At 39.3% G+C, this 25,985-nt stretch overlaps 1 long non-coding RNA gene across 1 annotated transcript; it reads left to right on the top strand.

Moving 5' to 3' along the window:
* Nucleotides 1–467: 467 nt before the first annotated feature.
* On the top strand, nt 468–18,468 carry LOC141793400 (uncharacterized). The gene is made up of 3 exons (XR_012598410.1): nt 468–604; nt 14,082–14,167; nt 18,323–18,468. It is a non-coding gene; the product is annotated as an uncharacterized LOC141793400 (long non-coding RNA).
* The last annotated feature ends 7,517 nt before the right edge of the window (nt 18,469–25,985 follow it).

Below are 25,985 nucleotides of genomic sequence, written 5' to 3'. Positions count from 1 at the left end.
TTGGAGGAGTATAAGAGCTGTAGAGTTCTTAAGACAGCCCATGATAACAATTTGGCATTATTTCTCTCCCTTCTCCAAGTTTAATTTTCTTAAACAGTCACTTAAACAAAATAATAGCACCACAGGGCACTTAGTCACTGCAACACACTATGATTAGTTAGCATGACACAAGTAACACGTTTGTGAAAGCCAGCACACCAACAACGTCAGATGTCTCCTGCAACTCATCAATTCACTATTCAGTCAAGAGTAAAGATTAAAGGAAACACACTGCAGGAAAAATCAGGCGGACATTAACACATATGTATGAAAGAAACTCAGCGCACTTTGAATACAAAGCATTTTACAATACATGCGAGAGCTTACGAGCATGATTACCTGTGATTGACAGCTGCTGTCCCTGTTTGACGCAGCGAGCGCTGTGATTGGCTGACGAATGTCACGCGACTGAAACATGATCCGGAAGTTTTCATGTTTTGATATTCGGGTGGATTAGGTTAAATTTTACTTTAAAAGTAGTACGAGTTGTGTGCCATTAGCTTGTGCGCTGGATAATGCATCTTCATGTAATTTCCCTGTGTGATCTTCTGGATTCAGAGGAGAGGTATGTTGAAGATATTGATATTATTTTCCATAGTCCAGAATCCATTTTATAGGTGACTTAACACAGTGCAAAAATAAAACTGACAATGGAAAATTTTAACATTCAGTGTAATAAATAAGAAAACAGCTGTTACCCAGTGATATCAATCCATCTGCTTTCAGTCTTCCTCTATACTTGATTTTAGTCCGTCTCTCGACAACAGTTTTACCCTTTTATTTACAGACATTTTACTATGAATCTGTCAGTTACACTAAATTTACAATGCCAAGCCCAATGCTTGTTTAAATTCACTTTTCCAGTGAGCTCAGTTTTACTGCAGTGAATTTCTGATCATTTTAGTAAATTTAACTCTCAAGAAAATCTCAAAGTCTCTACTTAACTGTGTTCCCATTAGAGCAAAAAACTTATAGTTAAGTAATGTGTGGTGCTTTTTTTCAAGCAGAGAAACGCACACACACACACTAGTCTTTCTGAATGGGCAGTTAAATAATGCCATATGTTGCTTCAGTGCCTTCGTCTCATTGCAGGGATATTTTTTTCCTCTCGCTGCTTCCCATGTTGTGTGTGATTGATGGTCTAATTTACTAGAATATCACACCCACACACATGCACACACAAAACACACACCGTTTTGCCCGTGCAGATCCAAATGTCTGTGGACAGGCTCAGTTAGTGATACTCTTAAAGTGCGCCTCCATACTTCAAAAATACTGACAGAAAGCTGGCGAAAATGTCTTCTGAGATATAAGTGGCAGAGAGGTAGAGGGAGAAATGTTCTATTTTTTGTCCCTCCTTTTATTTTTTTTTTCACTACATTTATCCCCTTGTCATACTGGGAAGAGACAGAAGCCATAACATTCAAAAAGGAATAAATAACTTGATTCTTAAAAAGAAAATACATTTAAAATACATTTGATTAGGTGAACTACCCCTTTAAATTCTTTTTTGTCCATCTAATCAAAAACATACCTCTTAGACTTGGAAACAGTTCATGAAGCAACACAGAGCAGTCTGTTGAGCTATTCATCATGAGCTAATACAGCGCACACACACACACACACACACACACACACACACACACACACACACACACACACACACACACACACACACACACACACACACACACACACACACCACTGTATATAATGAGTGTGCAGCCATGTGTTTGTGTGATTCTGGGTTCAGTAATAATAACTTATTAAACTCTAACCTCTGTGATTAAACTACTGACAGAGCAACACATGTGCAAAGCTGACCTTGAGTCAGTGGGTGTGTTGTGTTGTTGCTTTAAGCTATTTACTGACAGACACTACATCATTTCTCTTTACAAAATAAGACAGAAAACAGGTCGCTGACATGCGCACATGCTGAAAGACCTGTTTTCTGTGTATGATGCATGAATTTCAATAAGAATCTTACAATTTGTAATTCAAAGTCTCTGACTTTATATTTCAGTTCCTCAAATTGTTCTTGGCTTGGGTATGGACACAAATGTTGCCTCAGAGTAGAAATAAAATAAATCTCTTCTTCTCTTGGAACATTGTAAAGTCTTTGACTGTCAATAAGTGCAGTTTAAGATAAAAAGAGATCTTCCTCTGTGTCCCCATGAAACTGCAAAATGAAAGATAAATGTATCAAATAAAGAGCCTGAGGGGGATTAAACAGGGGGCTTGTAAACAATGCAGAATCCCAAGTAAAATATTTCCTTTCTCACAGGCAGTGGTAGTCTCCGTCGCCAGAAAAAGCAGCTAAAAACACTCACCACCAGACACACACACAAAGACATGCACAGACATGAGCTCCCTGATAACTGCACATACAATCTTTTGTCTGACAGGAAATAAACAAGGCTGTGTAAACGAAAGAGTGTGGCCCAAATGATTAGAAAAGCGGAAGATCTGCTCAGTTTGCACTCACTTTGAGTGTGTCACCAACAACTCGGCCTGCTGGTTAAGTCACAGGCTCACATAACGGGCCATCCAGGCCACTTTCCCACGTGATTCCCCCACTCTCCCCCAGTGTTCTGCTCTGTCCACTGTCCTGTCCTATCCAAATAATGGTGTTAAAGTCCAAAATAGATATATAGATTTATTTTTCAACTATATAAGGTGCTACATATTGCAATGCCTGAAAAGGACAATCTCAAAAAGATCACCCTATAATGCATGCATGGGAATGTAGCTGAAAGTGTAGCCAAGGTATGCCATAAACAGACATTCTTCCATTCGACAGACTGCAGGCTATTCAGTAGTTCTTTTTAAAAATTACCAGTATATACACATGCTTCATTGAAAATTATCAATAAAACCAGACCTAGTCTGTAAACAAGACTTTATAGAAATTAGTCACATGTAGTGCTGCACGATTTGGGGAAAAGGTGCGATTTGCAATTAGGTGGACAATATTGCGATTGCGATTGTGCTTGCGATTTAATAAAAAAAGTTGTGTCATGATGAGTCTTCCGACTTGCTTGGTTATCATGGAGAAAAATCTGAATTGCATGTGCTGACATTGCGATTGCGATTGCGATTGCGATTGCGATAACCTCTTTTGCGATTCAAAATTGCATGTGCTGACATTGCGATTGCGAATGTGATTGCGATTGCGATAATCGTGCAGCCCTAGTCACATGATGGATTTATACTGAAGCTGAGCTCATTTATTTAAAGGGACAGTTCATATTGATGAACACTCCGGTGTAGCATCCATGTAAATATGCCAAAGTTAGCCATAAGGGTAATTTACATCTATAGTCCCTGGGCATCACAGAAGAGCTCATTCGAAGAGAAAGAGATAAATAGCAACATATGGAAACAATGCTTCCTGATAATATAAGATACCTTATAATCAGGGAATGGCCAATTGTCATGAAGGTTTAGTGATATAAATGCAAGTTGTGTTTTCTTTGTACTGATACAAAACATTTCGGTAATTCTTTATGATTACAGTGATGTATCTATTTAAATAAGTAAGACATGTATGCAATGATAGATATCGTCTTCCACTGCCCTCAATTAACCTTCCAGAGTTCAATTACAGGCAAGTCCATTATTATAAATCCATGTGCTCATCTGTTAATTCAAAGTGAAACTAAATGTCTGCGTTTAGATTTGTATGGGGAACCTAAGGAGAGTCTATAGCAGACCTAAATTATGGGAGGGTGATTAAATGTGTGTGTGTGTGTGTGTGTGTGTGTGTGTGTGTGTGTGTGTGTGTGTGTGTGTGTGTGTGTGTGTGTGTGTGTGTGTGTGTGTGTGTGTGTATTTAGTGCAGAGGTTAACCTCTTCCTTTTCCTCCCTAACAAGGGAAAGTCAAAGGTCATGATACAAACGCAGGGGAGAGGAGGGAGGAGGGATGAAAGGATAAATTGTGAGACTGGAGACTGATTGGAGACCAGATGTCTAATAAGGTCTATAAATAACCAGGTGACGGGCTGACAGAGAACCACCTCGTCCAACACAAAGCCCTAAAACCCCATTTCACAACTTTTGTCTTCTTTCTTTATCTTCTTGTTCTTGTCATTTGTTCTGTTTATTTTGGTTCATTTACGCAAACTCACACATCAAATGTCAAGTCAATTTTCTGTTTCTGGTTCATGTGAAAGAGGCAGAGAAAACTGATGCATCAGCAAAGATGATTTTTGTTACCACCTTCATGATTTCCAAGAATATTCTTTTGAACCATAAAAGTAAAAGTCCCCAAATCCCTGACCTGTACTAAGAGAATCTGATGAAACAGACAGTTTCTCTGTATTTGGACTAGCAATAATGATTGTAAGGACTGTGTTACGAGTTGAAGACCATTTGACTAAACAGAATCTGACATATGAACTCTCAGCTTGCTCACAGTCCAAAAATGTCAGATACAGACACTTTGTCATGGCCTTCAGCCCGCTGGACAGGCACAAAAGGTATTCCTTGATTCAATAAAGTTTGATGAAATATAATTTAACCTTTCGTGGCAGTATGAGACACTTAGATAAACCATTGTAATGATGTAGCTGGAGACTGACGAAGTCTGCGTGGGGTTGTGGTCGCAATGGAGCAATCCAGGAATGAATCGGCTGATGATAATTTAGCCTCAGTGCCTCAGTGCCAGCGGTAACCAATGAGGGGATTCCTGGTAAGTCGTCTTTGTTACATTTAATTCCTCTTTTAAGAGTCCAGCTGGCACCTTGGGGAGAAAAAATGGACTCAGGGTTGAAAGACGATATCTGAAAGCTGTCTATTGGCTGCCCTTGAATATATCTCTGTTTAGAGACATTGAATAAAGTTAAGCCATCTTTTCATCACTGCTGATAGGTTCTGCCCATTTTAACTCTAGCAATTCCTGATGCAGATTGTGGGCATTGAAATGGGCAGAATGAAAAAGAAAATCAAAACAGGGCATAAAAACCTGAAGTTGCTTTCCTTGAATTACCTCATTTGGAAATAAAAGGGAAATAATCTGTATACATTGAGCTTTACAGGAAACAGAGGAATAGTCAGTGTGCATGCTCTGATTCGGATACACACATAAGAAATTAAAGCTTTAAAAAAATATTATCAAATGTGTGCAACATTTTGCTGTAGAGATTTTGTTTCTTTGTTTGGCCTACCTCAAGTTGTCACCAAAACTTACCCATGTATTGTTTGACACCTGAACCTAACTCAAAAAAACTGTTTATGGCAGAGGTCGCCAACCCATCGATCGCGATCGACTGGTCGATCTTTGAAGCTTCCCAAGTAGAACTTGAAAAGATAATGTTCAAAAAGAAAGTAACATAAAATTTTTAAACCATCAAACTTGAAAATAAACCACTTTCATTAAAAGTAATCCTTCTTTTCATCATTTGCAATTTCTGGCAAGATAAAGCAGAGGGGAAAATCTGAGCCTTTAAAGATAACTTCAGATAATATAACCTGCAATGCATAAATAGGTGGAAACATTTTAGAAGTCTGTCCACCCTTTTTTCAAGGCCACTCTTACACCTAAAATATTATCAGGGTGCAACTTAATTGGAAAAAAACAACAAGGTTCCAAGTGTATATGTGACTTTCCTTTTATCCCTGAGTTTTGGTTTGTCTTTCTCCCAGACTGTCCTCCCACCATCCATCTCTCCACTTACCTCTGTGTCCATCTGTCTGTCCTCATTTTTCTCCATCAGTAGCTGAGGTCTTATCGGTGTGCGCTGAGCACTGAGCAGCTCCACAGCTCCACCGTAACAACAACAACACATTCCTGCCTGCTGTGTGTCTGTGTAAGTCAGTGCAATGGTGTGTCTTGGATAAAGACATGAAAGTAAAAGTTAACGGATGTGTCAGTGAGAAAGAAAAAGACCAGGTTTGAGTTTGCTAAGTGCGGGTGTGTTTGTTTTTGCAGACACGAAAGTGATGCTAAAATAAATTTCTGTGTGTGTGTGTGTGTGTGTGTGTGTGTGTGTGTGAGTGTGTGTGTGTGTGTGTGTGTGTGTACACATTCCTTTTTGCCACCTCTAAAACCCGGCTGACTGTGCTCTAAAAGCCAATCAAAACAGCTGTAAATCGCAGGCGGATATAAAAGCCATGCCAAAGCAAAGTAAGTGTGCACTTGTGGTTTAGGTGTGTGTTTGTGTTAATACACACATATGTTGGCACAGTATATGGGTTAATATATTTCTGTTAATAGCAGCTATTAGGTAAGAGCTAAAAAATAGTTCCTGGGTTTTCAAAGTAGGGTTGAAGTTTCAGAAATATCAAACTTATCACAGGTTTTTAATAATTTCAGCGTAACTAAAACAAGTGCAGAGAAGGTTCAGATTCCATCATGATAAAATGAGTTTGTAGAAAAAAAACTGCTTACACAATTCACAATTTATTTAAAGCTTTGGATTTCATCAAAATAAACAACAACATGAGGAGAATTGTGCTCTTGTGAAATGCTTTTGATACAAATGTGCTTTGACTGTGCTCTGTTGAACTGCCAGTGTGAATCAGCAGCTAACTTACAGCATGTTACCTGATCCACCAGGGGACTATCGTCACAGGTGTGTGTATGTGGAGGTAAATGCATGTGTGCATTTCAGAATCTATGGTAATGCTATTACCCTATCAGCATCTCATTTCCACCCCCAGTCCTCTGCCTGTGATGCTATCTGCTCCATTTATGAGGATATGAATACAAACATGCCGCTCTGCAGTGTGGTAGATGTGGGTACCTGAACGCTTGTCTGTTGTATTTTATGTCAGGTTATTTCTAACCTAATTTCTAATATCCTTTATATGCTAATACAGCACTATCACTAACTTCAAGGGAGGTAGCAGCCACTGTGTTGACACGTGTTCAGAATTCAGAGGAACACATTTGATGTTATTAAAAACTGTGTAACGAAAACTTTAGTGAACCTTTGAAAAATTTCCTACAATTTCTATTAAAACTGCACAGCTTCACGTAAGAACAGTTAGACAAAGGGCAGAAAAAGGTGGATTTAAATACATAATGCAATGGCCTTAGCGATTTTATAGAGTCTGATCTTCATTTTTTTTTTCCAACACAGGAAACAGCTTTTTGCTTTAGGCGATCACAGCAATAAAAAAAACAAGCACATGTTAAATACACCTATACAAAGAGTGAATATAACACAAAAAACTGAAGAGAGAGAAAGAACAGTGGAAGAGAAGAGAAATCATAGTTTTAAAGAAGATACAAAACATCAACCATTGCCCTTCCCCTCTCCCTCAACAAAAACTTATTGCCTTGAACCAAAAACCACAGAACCCTCAGTGGCTCCAGAGGAGCTGCCCCATAATCTATGCTACAAGATTACACTTGAACTTTGCAGATCCCAGGCGTGTGTGTTTGTGTGCTTGATGTGTGAATCCTGCTCATCTGCGGTCACCTTCCCAGTTATCCCTGTAGAAGAGGATGAAGCCGATTCAGATTCTTCTGTACCAGATGTTTATCAGGAAATCTTACACATTTGTTTATCCAGGTATATAATCCCAATTTAACATGAAGCTAGGGTTGTCCTAAGATAAGTGCATATCTACAGAAAACAGAGTCAATTTCTATGTGACAACGTCTGCATACTTGTTGGTAATGATATCAGCATTTGTATAAAAAAATTCTTTAACCTGGTCTTCAAAACTACAAATCTTTACAAGTACATCTTTAAGGGTCTATTATTCATTCAAGCACAGTACAATAGTCCAACTTGTAGACAGGATTAACTGAGGGTCTTAATGCTATTCTTATGATCCATTTATAGACCAATATCAAATTAATACTCGGTCCACAATTTTTTGTGTTTTAAAATACATTTTGTGTGGCATTATGTTTTAAAAAAGAATTTGCTTGCCTTGAAACTTGAGACTTTCAGAGTTTTATCTAAGCCATTTCAAAGTCTTTTCAAAGTCTTTTAGTCTGGTCTTTAGGGACTACAAGCTGGGCATAGACCGAGCTTCTGTGGGACAACTTAGCTTGACCTTGACTTGAGTCCAGGGGCAGGCTGGCCATAGGGAAATTCGGGACTTATCCCAACCACCGGCCTTTTCCAGACCCTTACCGGCCAGTGGTTGGAGCGTTCTTTTTTAATTAATGACTTCAGGGGCAGACTGGTCTGGTCTGGAGAATACCAGAACGGCCGGTGCTGCCAGTCGGCCGACGGCCGGTGCTGCCAGTCGGCCGACGGACGGTATTGCCGGGGGGTCTACCAATGTGTCCCGTTGATGTGGGCCGGGCCGAGTCAAAGTCCTAGGCTGTTTTTCAGTCCCAGTCTGCATCTGCTTGAGTCCTTTCAGACTTGACCAGACTTTTAAGGCTCAATGTGAAAAACAAATATCAAAGTTTTTCCAGGGCAAAACCTAGAAAATTGATGTCTGCTTATGTAGCCTGGTAAATGCACCATGGCTAGCCTATCAAAAGCTACTTGTTACTTGATCAGTGAAATTTTCTCATAGTTTTGATGTTGACAGAGTCTTGCCTTTACAAACAGGATACTTACTATTAGAAAAGTAACATCTTAACTTGGACCTGTCCCAGATACTTCAGGAATAAGGTTGTGACTTATTGAAACAGATTACCACATCTGGTCTGTGATTGGTCATAATCCATTAAAACAAATATCTACCAATGTTGAAAATATAAATATCTCCAGATTTTGGCCACCCTTTGGTGCAGCTTCTGCTGCAAGCTTGACTCAAATTACACAGGGTTTGCATTACATCAGGCTTATCAGGCCTCCTGAAATTCAGTTTAAACTCAGTTTCTGTTTGAAAAGACGAGACGGGCTGTGCTGTAATGAAATAAACCTAGCTGTAGTGTAATTTCCACAGTTTCTATAACTCCAGCCAGCCTAAGACACTGAAGACATAACATCAAAGCCCCCAGCCTGCTGCTAACAGGCAGCACCGACTCACCAGGAGTCAAGCTCTCATGGCAGGACACACACACCAATGAACATGCATGACTCCATGCTGCCAGCTTATCTCTGATCCGCCATCTCACTTCCTGCGGTTTGGATCTGATGAAGCCCTGTACTTCAAAGTATGTGTATGTGTGTGTGAGTACTGTATGATCATGTGTGTGTATGGATGTAATGGAAAGCACCTGCACTCATTGAGGCAGGGAAATATTTAGTGTGAAACAACAAGGAGACGTGGGTGGATGACCGAAGAGATGGATGGAGAGATTGAAGGAATGGTGGATGGCTGAATGAAAATGTGTAATTTTTTTCATCTGTTCGACAATTTAAAGAGAGCAGTGTTGTTAGAAAATATATTAGACCTGACTCGACTTTATATAGAGACTGATGGATGGATAGAGCGGGGGCTAAACGTCCAGCTGGGGGGGCTTCCTGGGGATGAAACATGAAGATGAATTAGATTGAATGCAAGAGGCCAAGAGGCTGAGGTGGGATTGAAACAAGGATGGAGGAAGGAAAAAATGGAGAAGGTGAGGATAAAGGAGATTGAAGGAGGGATAACAGTGATCAGATAAAGCAAAATAAAGATGAAAATATTGCATACAGCAGGAAAGGCTAAAGAAGAGGGGATTTGAACGTCTGTGGTGATAGTACACACACTGAGAGGATGGATGGGAGAATGAGGAAGATTGAGGAAATAAATGAGACATATTTAGGCCTGCAGGAGAGCCAGGTTTGGGTTCTTATGAGTGGAGATTTGAGGGGACTTTGGGGCAGACTGAAAGAGTGTGAGGCCTGTGGTTGCAGCCGCATTACTTCTTGTTTTTCTTTCTGAGATGTTTTGCTTTGTTTTGGATTTATGGAGGAAATTTTGCAGACTGAAAGAGTCAGTCAATTCGGCATGGCTTTAGTAGAGCTCAATAGAAGAGGAGGCTATGCCAGGTGAGTGGCATTATGCACAGGCTTTGTCTTTGCTATTATTTGCAGGTGAGCTCCCCCATAAAAATGGTCACACCCCTTCAAGTTCTTTGTCAAAGATATCTGGAGTTCCTTTTACTTTTGTTTATTTTATTTATGACTCTAGGGGGTTAAAGTTTATCAAGGATGTCCCACTCCAGTTTCACCCTTTTTCCTGCTCAATCCATGGCCTATCCTCAGCAGATAAAGGCATAAAAGCTTGAAAATGCTATGAGGAGGATCTGTTTTAATTGCACTCTCTTGCTTCATTGTGGCCTGGAGTCTCCACACTGTCTTAAATTACTTTGAGTGAGGCGTGTGTTTGTTTTGTAATTAAATGGTGATCGGAACGCAACATTTTTTTTTTTTTTGTTGAAGAAAACTTTTTACTGGGCACAATGCGCCGGGGTAAGGTATTTATCCGTACGGTTACATAGTGCTACGATTTGAAACGTGACATCAAGCAATCATTTTAGCAGCCAGCTACATGTTAGCGACATCTGCAGCCCAGTGCTCCAAGGCTAACGTGACAAAAAGTAAACACTGCCAGTTTGTAAGTACTTTAGTAGCCATTTACATTTAACGCAGCTGGCAGCCCGTTGCTCTAAGACATGTCCGTAATGTGTAACGTTTGTAAATCCCGGTTAGCTATGTCCTGCCAGTCATCTACTAAGCAGAGCTAAGATAACCTCACTCCTTATTTTATTGATAGATTCTCAAGTTTGAACAGACCACTGCAGAATAACTGCTGCATGTGGGTTAGAATGAACATTATCACAAACAGTTAAGCTCCTGTGTTTTAGAGTGATACAGCCCAAGCTAAAGGCTAATTAGCTTTTAGCTTGGGCTATCCACTCTCCAGTTTAGCTTTCTCCTGCTTTTCTGTCCTTTTTCTGTTTTTTCAATTAGACTCCTGTGTCCACCATCACGACAAAATTAGTCAAAAGAAATCATTTTTAGAAGAGAAAAACTCAGATCTCTTTGAAGTAGCAATTTAAATGAACCTGTAACCAGCTATATTGGCTCTTAAAATCTCAGTGTGTAAGTGTGGCCTATGATCAGCCATATATCTAGAAGGGAGACTTTTTCAAAATCACTTTCAAACTCCTCACAGCCCCTTTAAATAAATAAATTAGTAAATTAATTAAGTACCTCACCCATGATTGTTTGTGGTTAATTACCTCAACCAATCCAAACAGTATAGTCAAAGGTTAAAAGTAGAGGGTGACTGCTTTAAAACAGTCTTATCAAATTACCACTTTAACATTAGAGCCACTCACACATGGATCCAACCCCTTTTTACGAGAGGTCAAAGGAAGGAAGGCTGTTTTTATTGGGCTGAGTTAATGACCTAATCTTTGAATATCACATTCAACAAAAGACTCCTGGAATGATTCACATGTTTCAGGAAAAGCCTTTAAGATTCGGGTAATCTTGACTGGAAACAAAGAAAAAATCTGTTGTGTATTACTGGAGTTTACACCTCAACATTTTAAGATGAGTATCTCAAGAGAATAACGGCCAAATGCTTAAAGATGTAAACACAATCCTTCGTATTCCCATATTCAAGGTTTTGTTTCCCAATGTGCATGTTATTAGGAAACAAAAGCTGTTATTAGCAGAGTCTCTTGTTTTGGGGCCAAATCTTGATGACTGATACCGCTGAGCAGCTTTAGAAACCTGTGAGTCACACACTCATGTAATGGCTGTGATGAAACTTGTGCACATCCTAAGTGTGTTTTCCTGAGGGTTGTTGGGATGTTTGTTTTAGAGAAAGACGGTGAAAGATAGATGGAGAGGAATGAGTGTGAAAGGGACAGAAAGTGGAGACCAGTCCAAGAAAGAGTGGGAAAGGCTAAAAGACAAGCATTCATTCTACAGAGCTGGAGAAACCCCTCTCTCAAAGTAGCTTATTAGATTTCACCGTACTTTGCTTTCAAAAGCCAAGAGTTTGGGACAAAATTATATGTTTCAGAGCACTGTTAGCAAAAAAATCTGCCTGGAGAAGCAAAAGCAAAGACATTTGTCTCAACTGTGGAGCGGTCGGCTTTTCATTCTGAACAGGAACCCGTGTAATTTAGTGCTTTCCCAAGCACAATGTAAACTAAATTACAGGTTGTAATACAATGCATGGCTTACATTGATAACAAGGCCGTTCGGCTACGATGGAGAGAGTCAGAGGGTTGGCCTGTGCCCATGTGCGGGCACACAAGTCATTACACACGCACACAAATCAGTGTCAAGATTAAGACGGCACCGTAAACTTGGCCGTATAAGTCTATAAGAGCCAGACCTGGTGATAATCTGTGCATTTGATTCCTGAAGAGGGAGATTTAAAGTTTCAGCAAAACATTAGTAAGAATAATTTAAAGCCAGAGAAAGCAGAGAAAGAAAAAAGTTTACATTGCCTCTGCTGAGCCCTTGATTTCCTTTCCCAGGATATTAACGAGGAAATGACACACACACTTGTAAAGAAAGAGAAAAACAGGAGAAGAGAAAGAAAAGAGGGAGTGAGGGATGAAGGTTTCAGAAGGATGAAGGCCAGTGATTAATCCCACTTTGAGTTGACTCCACTGGGGATTCCATCAAAAGAACAGGGAAAAAGGGATTTTAATTGCTGTTCCCTTCCACATTTCCCCAAACGCTTACCTACCTCCACCCTCCACTCTGACCCACTCTCCTTTCTCCACCATCCTGGTGAGGATGGTGGATGGAGGGGGGCGGGGGTCGCCCTGGAATCCAGCCGGCCTCCCACTGCACACACAAACACACACTCTGAGACCCAGGATTACTTTCAGATGTGCGGTTAAAGTAAGGTACATGTGTGTGCGTGTGTGTGTTGTACATGCCACCTCACCCTCTCTACCCCGTGTGTGTAGCTCCTCATTTATGGATCTGAACGTATTTATCTTGCTGTCACGTGAGTGTGTCCTTAATCCCCACCTGTACTCAGTTACAGTCTAACGTAGACTTCTAGTCAAACAAAAACCATTGGTTCTGCTCTTTGTGTTGATAAGCTAACACAAAGCAGTGACCCTTTCAGAGGGACGAGTCTGTGTGGATCAGAGCACCAGCAGAGTGTGTTTCTGCCACATCTGCTGGATGTGTTTCATCCCTCTGCTGTAGTGACTGTCGGAGTGGACACCAGGGAACCATCAGTGGTCCTTGAACGGAACCCTGTGGTTTCCCAATAAAACAAGGAATAGTTTCTTTTTAGTGTTATTTTACCTACAAGTTAATTTAGGAGAATGAACCAACTGTGTCATGCAAGTGCGTAATGTTGACCTACAAGTAACAGACCTCCCACTCCCATAGATACAGTAAGATGTTACCACTCTATAAGACACAATATTTTTGAAGGGGGATTTAATACTAGTCAAAGAATTTGTTCATGACAGTCAGTGACTGTTTCGTAAACCTTATTATTTCTAGGCTCTTTGATACTTCTTACTTTTTTCATGTTGGTCAAGATCCTAAAGCAATGACAACGAAAACACTATTCATGTCGATACTTATTTTGCATGTCATTAATGTGTTGTTTTAACTCACCTAATTTGCTTGAATTATCTTACAAGAGGTGAGGGGTTCAAGGAAGAAGCCAGTTAGTATGGGGCTAACTTGCAAGTGCAACAGATTACTGACATAAAGTGACAGGGTTACCACAATTTATCATGTAATCTGATCTCCTATCTCAAAAGCAAACTACTTTTATTCCTGTTACCTGAAAAAGGTACTGTCTTTGTGTTGGTTGAAGCTGCAGTTTTTTATTTATATCTAACCTTTATTTAACCAGGAAAATGAATGAATTGAGATTAAAAATCTATTTTTCAAGAGTGTTTACTTACACGTATTTTCCACATGAATTGACCTCCATTAGTCTGTTTTGTCACACATAGCCAAAGGATTTGTTTGAGGTCTGATCTTTCAATTCTCATGAATAAGCGAATCAAATGAGTTGAGCATTGGTACGTGTCATTAATTTACACAATTTGTGGAGCCCAACAAAAAATTCTGGCAACTCAAGCCTTTACATCTATTTTACATGAAATTCACTTGTGACAGATGATTTTATTCATTTTTGGTGTGAACTATCAGGCTGGTTTTGAGGGTGGTTAATATAAAGTTTATTTTTCACAGATATAAGAGCCAGAGGAGCAACTGGGCCTCAACCATCACTAATAGGGAGAAGCTGAGATCCTGTCCACCAATCCAGGCTACACCAGGTACAGCCAGCGAGTGTATCTATGACTTCCTTATAATTTTGAAATAACTTCATCTTTGACAGCCATTTTTGATTTACAATGTTGGGTGTTTAACCATACAATACGTTTTTATTAGATAAAATCAAACACCTGCCAAGTGTTGTACTGTTTGACTAATCTGTCATGCAAAGAAGGAAAAAAAAACATGTTATATATATGGAGCCCCAGAAATTAACCTTTATACCTCAGGAATTTTTTTCACTGGTCAGAAACAGAGTGATTTCTGATGAGAGCATGGTATCAGGTTTACTGGTCTTCTTAAGTGTCTCAATATGTATAGAAACACATAAACATAAGCTCTTAAGTCTTAACTGTTTCCCTACAGGTTTGACATTACAGTATCAGTGTAGAATCAGTAATAACGGAAAAAATGACTCTTTTTTAGATTTGTTTTATTTTATGCTGGGGGAAAAAAACACACTTGTGGTTTCTTCCTTAGCTCCACCAGGTACCCCTCATTCTCTTGTTCACCTCAGCATCCCCTCCAAAGTGACCCCTCAGATCAAACAGGATCAAAGTAAAGAGGTTAGAGGAGGGGGTCTTTAAGTGGAGATAAGATGGGGGTGTTTGATTTCCACCACAGCCAGAGGTCTGACTGTCATGTCAGGGATAGATGACTTAAACATACTTCCCTTTAGATGAAACCACCAGGCAGCAGAAGTCTACCTCCCCCTGTGGCATCATATGGCCTTGGTTAGAGATAAGAGCAATTTTTGGTGCTTTAAGGGCTGCTGCTGTGGGAAAAATAATGTGTCGCTGCAGCTTGTTTGGGTGTCCCTTTCTCTTCCATTCAGAAAGAACAATATAAAGTCTAGTGATAATCTGCTGGTTGGTGATAAATGTACTCGTAATTCAGGTGAGATATACTTCACATCATACTGTCAAAGACAGTATGTGTGCTCATTCAGTAAAACATAATTGTCTGATAATCTAAACATAATCCACAGATTAAACTGAAGCTTCAGATGCATTATTTTACCTCTCATTCAGTGTATGCAGTGCTGTGGTTCTGCCAATACATGGTAATATCATTCCCTGCTGCTGATGCTGTTGCAAAAAAAATATATATATTTTGATTTTTGATACTGCTTTGAAAATCTTGCACTGTTCCTTTAAGACTGTGTGTGTTTGGTGCTTATCTATATGGCCCAGATGCACTCATACAACTTCTATTGTTTGCATGATAATTCAAACCTTATCAAGTTTATATGATCTATAAATTAAGTGCGTAGTATCTGAATGTCCCAATAATTTAGGCGGCTATATTTAAATCTACTCAAAATTAAGTATAAGGACATACAAGGTTAAATTTCTATTTATAAACTTTTACAATAGCGTGGGAGTGAAATGGCAAAGCAGAATCAAAACAAAAACTCATTTTGTGCTTTTTTCATGTGTGGCAAAAACCACCGAGTAGAAACATATTATTTTGCTTTGTGTCTAATAGAAAGCACATGTAGAAGCCCATGTGGAGTAAAACACAATTCAAATTCTTGCAAATAAACTCCAGAGCACTGTGTGTTATCACTGCTTCTGCGAGGAAGTGATAGCAGACATTTGTTTTCTCCTTCATAAATAACAGAGTGAGGGAGCGCTGTTTACAGACACTGTCCAGGATGTAAAATGTAAACACGGAGATGGCCCAAGAGGAAGAGTTGTGACGGCACTTAAAACTGAGTACAGGACTGAGGGGCATCATAACCACAAATGGGAAATCCAGCCTGATTGTGAATCAGTCATAAAGTTGCTTTGACTTCATAGCAGAACTGGATGTTTGGACCCCTTTTAAACAATCATGGTGGAGGAATACATTTGTGGCACACACAAGGGAGCAAGGTACCTTGAACTTGACTTGTACCTTGTGAAATAATGCATGGCTGTTTTTATCATTTGCTATTAAACATGACTTTTTATATCATCTCCAGTCCTACTTTCATATCATGTGCAAGAAATACCTGACCTTTTAACTCATGTTTACTGAACAACTTTTAATAACATGCATACTTGAACATGACATCATGTGAAGTATGACTTTTTTATCACTTTTTTAAAAATATATTGTTCTGTACTTTATTTATATGTTTTGCATTTTATTAGTGAATTGACACTGTATCAAGTGTAGTTTAACTTTTAAACGTCATACATGCAGAGAAACGATTGGCTGGAGCCACACAGCCACTAGGATGGCCTCTTTTGTCGACACTAACGTTTGCCCGAACAAGGTCTATGACCGTAACGTTGTTGTAAAGTTCTTCTTTCTAGAAGTTGGACAGTGTGCAGCAACTTTCTTCTGTTAACTTGGACTTTATTGTCTTTGTCCAATGCACCTGCCCAAGGAATGGCTGTGGGAAGATTTTTGCTGTTCTTGTTTTGCAATATCAAAATCTTTGCAGGATGCAGGATGATACACGAAAATGTTATTGCATGTGCAATGATATATGTCTTGATATTATGTGCAGTGCAACTATTTTCAACGTAATGTGTCACACTTTTTTTCATGAATAAGTTATTTTGCATTTATTTTCACATCAGTGATACATAAATCGACACATTATAAGAACACTACATGACTTTTCATGTGCAATGACACATAACTTTGTATATAATGTTAAACAACACATGACTTAATATTTTGCACAATACTTCTTGCATTGTCTGCAAAAAATAGTATTAATGTAATCTGCTTGATTACTTTCATCTTATGTGCAACAGTTCTTTCACACTTAACTGTATTATGTTTGATGATGTCACTGAAATGTTTAATCAGGTGCCTTTTAGTTTGATATCAGATGCTATCTATATCTGATTAAAATGCAAGTTTTGAGCACCTCTAAATTTCCCTGAAAATATTTCTGTAAATGATGTAATTACTTAAACTGAGCTTACGCTTTAAACTTAATTATCATTCTTTTCTTCAAATTGTTTTTATTTTATAAATTTTGATGCCATTTTGTGTCACTCTGCTTTAAAAGCTGTTGTAATATGATCAGCCAGTCTTGCACCTGAATGTCCGTGGTATCTATCCAGTTTTATCTTGTTTTGTCTTATCTTCCACACACCTTTGATTTCTGTCTTTAGCATCCCCTTAAGATCATATGTCACGAAAAACAAGTGTAACTCAAGTCCTTAAGGCATCACTTCCAGAGTTTGTTGTTGTAGTCTGTCCACCGTGTCAGGTATGCTTCTGGTTAGCAGCCAACAAGAGTGTCAGATCATAATCGACACAACACCTGCTGAGGCTACTCAGAAGCCCCTGCTCATATGGGCTGCATTACCGGTCTCTCTAATTGGCTGGCTCCCCTGTGTGAGCTTCAACTTCTGTACTGTGATTGGTGGAGCTACAGTATGATATCCTGCAGGGTTTGTGAGTGTGAAACTGCAAATCTGTGAAAAGAGAAGTATAATAATAGGACTTTGAACTTTTTTCATGCTTGTCACGGTGTACATTTATCAAAGATATGGATCCTTTTTTATGTTGTGTCATAGACAGATTTTATCTGAATGAAAAATGAAAGGAGAAGCAGGAAAATGCAGGAAAAATCTGTCTAATAAATGAACACTTTGGCCATCTCCGGTCATTTCCTCAAGGCTGCAGCCAAAAGCTCGTGGCTTCATAAATACAAAATCATTTGTTTTTGTGAATGATTTTGCACCCAGGGATAAGTCAGCACAGGGCTTTGTGTAATTTTGCTGCTCTGCCAGCCTCCATCGTCAATCCCTTGATCCTCGGGGAGACATTCTCTTCAGCCCTCAAACAATACCAAGCCCTTCTGGTACATATTTTACAACCAAATGGTGTCATGCCCATGCAACAATGCCAGAACATATTGTGCAGGAAAAAAAAGTATATATGCATGTTTTCACTTGTAAAGGCACACACAATTACATTCACACAACGACAAACACACAATAAAAGTCAATAAATGTGTTTTAGAATGCTCAGGAGAGCCCTGGTTTTAAGACTTTCTTCCTGCTTTCACTCCTGGATACCCAACACTTAGGATTTCAATTACTATTACTCTGCCCTGTGTGTGCATATAGTGTGTGTGTAGGTGTGTACTTTTTTGTGTGTGTGCACCTAGAGCACAATTAACGACCTCTGTTCTCTGGATGCAGGCAGCCGAGGTGGAATGGTTTGAGTTAGGAGGAGAAATGGCCTGAAAAGAAAGCTTGAGAAAAGAAAAAAAACACTGAATGCTCTCTGGCTCCATGCTATTCTCCTGCGACAGCAGAGGCTGAAGCTTTCGTAAGCCTCATTTCCACCCGGCTTACTCACTGAATTTAATATAACACTTCTGGAATAAAGTGATTTTTTTCCCCCTTCACCTTCTTGAACTTTTGTTGGCTTACAATTCTCTGCACCACAAGAAGCTCAGAAGCCTGCAAGGCCCGTGTAGTAACATGGACCTAACATTATATTAAAACACATGTAAAAGAATTGGTTTCAAAGTTAATTTCTATCATTTTCTAGTTCTTATCATGCTGATTAATATCCAAGTACTTATTTTTCTATCTAATCTTAATCAGTACTTAGATTTTAATTGCTATTTTTTTGATTAGTAAAAAAGTGTAAAGGCTTCCTGTAGACTGTACTCACTTTAAAACCTTTACTGTTCAATGAGGTTAATGAGCAGAGAGGTCAGGACATCAATACCTGACTCCAAAAGCTTAAAAAGGGGGTATTACCCTTTCCCTTGTTTACTAGGATGGATATAAAGTGACAATGCTGGATGTCTACACTGTGTACAAGTTTTCAAATGGCTCATATGTTGTCAAAATCCCTGATTCTGTTGAGAAACCACCATAAAAATGTCAGTTTTGGCAATGGAATGGGATCTCCATGGGATCTTCAGATCTTCATGAGACCTGAAAACAGTGAGGTCATCCCATAAAGCATCTCTGAATTGGTCCAAGACACGTAAAAGGGGCAGGCCTCAATCACCAAGGTCTGACCATAGTTTTGCCTCCAACAGGCCTCAAGAGGGCTGGCCAATCAGGGGGAAGGTTTGTTGAGCAGGGAGCCTGAAAGAGACACCAGCTAAAAAGAAGAGTTTTAGACAGAGGTTTTCTGAAAGTTCAGTGCGGGAGGAAAAAGACATTTTTTGGCTCTAAATCATGTAAACCGCCACTCCAGCGGTACCAGAGGGACAGTATAATCCCTAAAAAAAGCACATTACCTCCTCTTTAAACCTGCTGAACTCTGGCTCCAAAAGATGTCGCTAGCAAAATGCTAGTGCACTCCTTTGCTGTTTCTTTTGAAAAAAAAGGGAAGCTGTAGAAGCTGTGTTTATACACAGTTAATAGTGGCTGAAGTTTTAATCAGTGCGTTAGAGGAGAAATCAGCCTTTCTTAAAAATAAAAAAAAAAAGAAGAAGAAAATACTGGCTTTACTTGCAGCTTCTCCTCCTCACCCACATCCAGATTCCTGCTTGTAAATCGGTGGCCTTGAGTTTACAGCAACCAAAGCACAGTCAGACCACAGCCACAGCGAGTGCACTACTGCGCTCTCAGTTAATCACACTATCTATTAACTTTTACTACTTACATGCATGTAATGATATTTAATTGAGTAGAATGTACACAGTTTAAGGCTTAGTTTTTCTGCTGTAGGGGAAAAATAACGTGAATGAAGCTACACAAACACATGCTGTTTATAGCAGTAGTAACTTTTGTAAGACTCATTATTTGAAGCAGGGGAGATGTATTCTTACTTTATTATCACCCCATCAGTGAAAAAGAGTGATGACATAACACTTAAGGTTTTTTTTTTAATCAAATACTTTGATTTTGAAAGAACACTCCCAACCAACCAACTGCCTTTTACAGATTGAACACTTGATATCCCTTGATTTTTAGACCTTCCACCAAACATATTATTGAAGTCATACTGATGAAGCCAAGGTATTTCAGTTGTATTTACGCTGCTGTATTCACCAAACAGATGTGCCTGTTAACCCAAATCCTGATTTCTGAAACCGGAATGAATTAGCTAGCAAGGTACTGAAATTACCCAGTAAGCAGTTTGGAAGCATGATTCTTCAGACTGTTCTGTGGACTGAAAAAAATCAACAGGAAGTCAAAGTAAAGTAGAAAATTAATCAAACAGCAGGAGAGAAAGAACAGAATGGGCAAAAAAAAAGTCTTTTGAGGTTATTTAGTAAAGATTAATGAGGAGCTAAGAACAAAAGAAAAACACAGAGGGGAAGTTTAGTATGAGTGCAATGTGGAGGAAGTCTGTGAGTCTGTGACTGTAAAAGCCGTACCTGTGTTAACTATAGCCAGGACTTTCACATCTTTAATCTCTTGCATACCAAACTTTCTGTAACACCAAATATACCATACTATATACGGAGAATGAGGACCAGAGAGAAACCAAACCCAGCTCAGATATTTATGAATTAAAAACACAGATTTTTATCTTTAAGTTTTGGATGAAATGTTTTAGTTGGATTTTTAAAGATATGACTGCTGAGATGAGTTTGTCAAGGTCACATTCAACACAGAGAACACCTGCTTTCCAGTTCTAGTAACTGTAGATATTTCATATGTGGTCAAGTTACTGCTGAAATAAATCAATGCACATTGTATCTGGGGTAAATTTGTACAAGAAAGTGGGATTACTTCCAAACTGTGTGTGGGATAAACAGAGTTTGTGTTAAAGTCAGGCTATCTATCACTGTCTGCCTGAAGCATCGTCGGTGGAGGTTTTTAAAAGAGTCTTTCCCCACAGTTCCTTGACTATTCTGACATTTACCAAGAGGGAATGATTAGAAAACATTTGCTGATTTTACCCTCAAGGACAGTGAAACAATGAAGATTTCAGCTGCCAAATTCTGAGCTTTTATTGCAAGAAACAACAAAGGGAATATTATTTTTTCTTTTTGCCAGAATGTCAGTATTGTTGGTTTGCTGAGGCATGACAACCTCACAATGAGGCAGCAGCTGGAGGCCTGCTCTGGATAACTTTCCTGTGTCACATGAAGCAACAACGTGCCAACTATCCCAATAAAGCTCAAATTCTTCATAAATTTATTTAATGACCTTACTGGTTCTTGTAATATATTCAAAAAAATTCATGAGGTTTGAGACAACTGAAGTACTTTGTGTTTTTGAAAAGCTAATATTAATGTGATTTGTAGACATTTAAAAGATGTTGAGCCATTTGAGATAGCAGTAGCTTAAGAACAGATGCTTTAATAGGATAATGGGTCAAAACACAGCTTCAACTCTGTGACCTGCACACCTCTTATGTTGCCTTTCAAAAGTTTAATCTACCTTTTGTCTGTCAGACTAGACAAGCAATGGATTAGTTACCTGTTGATTACAGAATGTGAAGGAAAGAGGGGAAAATGAAGAGGTTACAAAACGCTGTCAGCAGATCATTGAACACAACTTCGAACACAGCAGGCGCTCTTTTTAAGCCAAACTTAATGCGCCAGATCTGTGTCTGACTTGTCATTGCTCTAGTGCGGTTTGGTACCACCCTCCCTCATTTGTCAGCATCCCATCAGCTGGATTTTCTGGGCAGCTCGAATCACGTGACTGAGGACTCCATGCAGTTATTGTTGAATCAACAGTTTTCTCACCCCACTGATGAGCCTCCATTCACAGTATCTATGTTGGCCTTTGAAAACCTCTGTTGAGTCCAGGCCTGGTTCATGAAATTATAACAGTTTGTTGTTTTTTAATTACCATGTAGCATATTGTCAGGAATCAAGGTGTTCCTCAGAAATTCAACTGGATGATGTTGTTTGGGTGACTGACTTCCTGTCCCGCTTTAAGGTCCCATATTATGCTCCTTTTCTGCAGTTTAATATGGATCATTGATGTCTTCATGAAATGGTAGTAACATGTTTTGGTCCAAAATAATAATATCAATCAATATCAATAAATCAAGCACAGCAGCTTTGTTTCCAGGCTCTAATAGCCCCTCTGTTCAGAACGCTCTGATTTAGTGGGCGTGACCTTCATATGTAAATGAGCCACCGCTGATACCACATCCATGATTACCGAACTCCTCCAAGTGCACAATGTTAAGAAAACGGCGAAGCTTGTTTACCATAACATTACAGGTTAACCGCAGCTAAAGTTAGCATCCTGAAGCTAACAGAGAGACAGGGGAGACACTGAGGAAAAGCTCTTAAATCTGCTCCACAGCACACAGCATTTAAAATACTCACACTTCCAGGGTCTGAGGTTTGTTGGCGGATGGTTGGTAATGCGGCTGGATTCTGGACAAGTCTATTCGCTAGCCCTCTGATGTACTGTCCAAAGATGGGTAGCAGGCAGCCGTGAAGTGACTAGCACAGACATGCACAGTTTTACTGAGTATAGCTGGCACATTTCTTTGATAAATGAACTCCAGCCACTTAGTCTTGTCTTCTTCCGAGATGGGAAGCTTGGGCATGGAACTATGTGGCTGTTTACAGCCAAAAACAGAGAGGTGATGGCAGTAATGGCTGCTGGAGCAGCAGCGGGGAGGGGGTTCAGGGGTATCTGCTCCGGTGGACCAATCAGGTCAGACTTGCTCTTGATTGGTCAAAAAAGGGAATTGCTGACGTCGGTAAATCCCCAAAATCCAAACAGCTTGTTTTAGGTCAGGATTTTACATTCACAAGCACTACTAAGTACAGGTTTTCTCATTAAATATCACATTTTGTGGGCTGGGAGGAATACCAAAGACCCACAAATTTCCCTAAAAGACTTAATAAAGTGATTTTTGCATAATATGGGACCTTTAATCTAGTCTTTGACAACTGATTTATCAGGCTCCAGCATTTGGCAAAATAGAACTGTTGCATATCAGAGGGCTCTGACCTGTTAAATCCAAAACACAGCAAAGCAGAGCCACTGGAAGTTTACACACTGAAACATTAAACTTACCTTTGATGGAGCAGAGACGGACCGTACACAGATTGAGTGGAAGTTAGTGGTCATTTTTTTCACCCCTGGCTCTCAGTCTTGGTATGTCTTTCCCTCAAACTGTTCGCCATTAAATTGATAAGGTCCCCCTCCTAATGTCTGCCAAACATATGCCTCCTCCCTTCAATATCTGCTCCTATGGCTACACTAAAATTTTATTGTCATGCTCAATGAACTCAAAGTGCTTGGTCAGAAAAATACTATAATTTTTCTTTATTATATCGTTAAAAAGGTCACTGCTGTCCATAGTAATGAGATAGAAACTGTTAACATTTCCAAGAGTTAACAAAACCAAAACACATGAGAGGACTGTAGAGGACTGTAGCTGCTGCAGTGCAAAATGTGCACATCAACACGATGACAAAAACTGTTGAAGGAAGAGAGAGAACATTTCTAAACTCTGCATTGAGCCTTTGATGGCTGCTGTCCAGAGGGAACATATTCATCCAGGCTGATGCTGATTGGAAAAGAGGGGAGTAATTTGCTCCAATCAGACCTGGTGCTGTTTTAAAAGCCTCATGGGGTTCTTCAATGTCACTTACAATTCTTTACATTTTCTCTTCCTCTATCTTTCTGCCTTAACTTTTCCCTTAGGTCTCGCTTTTTCCTCTTGCTCCAGTTTTGGGAGAGAAATAATGATGTCTCTCCCATCTTTAATCTCCCCTTAGCTTTCCTCTCTTGTTTAATCTTACGTTGTCTTTCATCGTTCCTCTTTAGCTCTGTCTATAAGCCTTTCTCTCTTGATTTCCCTGGATCTCATCCAGCGGGTGATTCCTAGAAAATCAGCCATTGTTTAAACACAGAAGAAGATTGGCTGTCTAACTTTAACTACACAGCTTCGGGGCTTGAATGAAACCGCTGACCACTTAATGACAACAAGGAATGCAATTTTTAACAAAGTGTAAACTGTGAATTCACCGGAAGGACTACCTGACATTCAGTGGATCCTGCTTTTCCTTGCTGTTTGTGTCAGAGCCTTTCTCTGCTCTTCTCTCTTTCATCTTGTCTCTTTCTGTCTCACCGCCAAAGAAAGCATTGCTGGAAACGGTGTTTAGTAAAAAAAAAAAAAAAAAACTATTTGTTTGTCTTTCTCTTTGCCATCTCTCTCTTCAGATGATTTATTTGACTGCATTGCGGCTCTCAGCTCCAGTTTCAGGCGGTTCAGCCAACGTAAACCTTGTCACAACTCTGAATTCCTGACTAGACTACAGCTTCCAGGCAGAGCTACATTGGATCAGTGCTGGATAAATACACCAGATAAGCTGCGCCAGAGCTGTGCATAGCACAGGAGTTGGGCAAAGGCCTCTAAACAGCTGATGACACTTCACTGCGGGGGGCTTCATTTAGGGAAACTTGAGACTGAGTCAGAAACCATGTTCTACGCAGATCTTTTATGCAAGCTGGCTTAATCAGTGCTGGTTTAACGGTAATATCTGTCTGAAGTCTGCAACTTGAGAAACATCCACTATATCCGCTCAAGGTCAATGCAGAACATGAGATTTTCAGTTGGTTCCGTATAACTGTTTTATTATTTAATAGTTTTAAAAAATATATATTTTAAGAGTGTTTATTTTATCTTGAAGAAACTTTTCAATTACCCAGAATTTAAAAATCTCAACATGCCACTTAAGGCGGATTATTGTCAACCAATGAGTCTGGATCTGCTCATGGTTTCTGCTCTGTAAGTGAGTTTTTCCTTATGATACTCTTGCCAAGTGTTGTGGTGAATTAAGTTAGTTCTCTGTGAATATTACAGTGAAGGACCTAGGCCTGCTCTATATCCTTTTTTCATGACTTTTTTTTTTTTTTTTTTGCATATAAAGTCCGCAAAAAATGTAAGGACATGTTTTTTTGGCATATTGTCAGATTGTGCTTTTTACTTGTAGACCTTATACCATTTTATTTCTGTTTATTTCCCTTTCAAATGGAGCCACATTTGCAGGAAACATGCTTTTATGGGATGAGCAGCAGAGCTGAGTGTGTTGGTTGCACCATGAAAAATTTGCAGAACAGTGTACACGGCCATCAACTCTTATGGGTATTGTTTGGTGGATTGGATGATTGAAGTAGAAAAAAAGACATTGACAATTCAGCACAACATAAGCTATGTAATTAGTGATCTCCGTCATCAGCGCACCAGCAGTTAGGGGAGCACAATTCACTCATATTATGTCCTCACAAAAATAACATTTGTGAAAATCACACTGTAAGAGTTTAAATATATAAAAAGATGTACTTTTTTTATCTAGGTGCATTGCTTTTATGCCACCATGTTAACAGTTTAATGGCCTTTTTTTCATACCATTTCAGTGCAGCCCCATGAATCTTTGAGACACCTGAAAGGAAATTACAGCTGATTTGATACGAGGAAAAATAATATCATAGATATATTCTGGACTGACAAGCTATATAATGCAAATTTGATATCCAATGCACTTAGTCACTGAATCACTACATTGAAATGAATCACCACAGCTCACATCATACAAATGTAATACTCTTTGAAAATTGTGCATTTAGACTTGAAGCACAGCTTTCTTTGAACATGCCACAAATATCCTTACCAGAATATTCACATTTAATTCAGAACATGCATCTACTCCTATTGTTTTGTTATTCTATCTGCAAAGACAGCACAAACCAATCAGCAATAATTTTAGTGAATTTATTTTGTAGGACCGTGAAGGTAACCCTTTGCCAAACTAGCCACTCAGACGGGAAAATCGGATCATTCCAAGGTTGAAATAGTTGTGGCTGAACAGAAGAACACCGCTGTCCAACATGATGGATCACAACACATCAAACTGTACTTCATTTTTCACACTTCAGCCATTTTCCCTGCATGAACCACGGTGGG

Source organism: Halichoeres trimaculatus, unplaced genomic scaffold (genome assembly GCF_033239565.1).
Source record: "Halichoeres trimaculatus isolate MK-OKI-2021-1 unplaced genomic scaffold, fHalTri1.1 fHalTri1_scaffold_7, whole genome shotgun sequence".
In the NCBI taxonomy this organism is placed as follows: Eukaryota; Metazoa; Chordata; class Actinopteri; order Labriformes; family Labridae; genus Halichoeres; species Halichoeres trimaculatus.
This window is presented reverse-complemented; position numbering and strand designations above follow the sequence as displayed.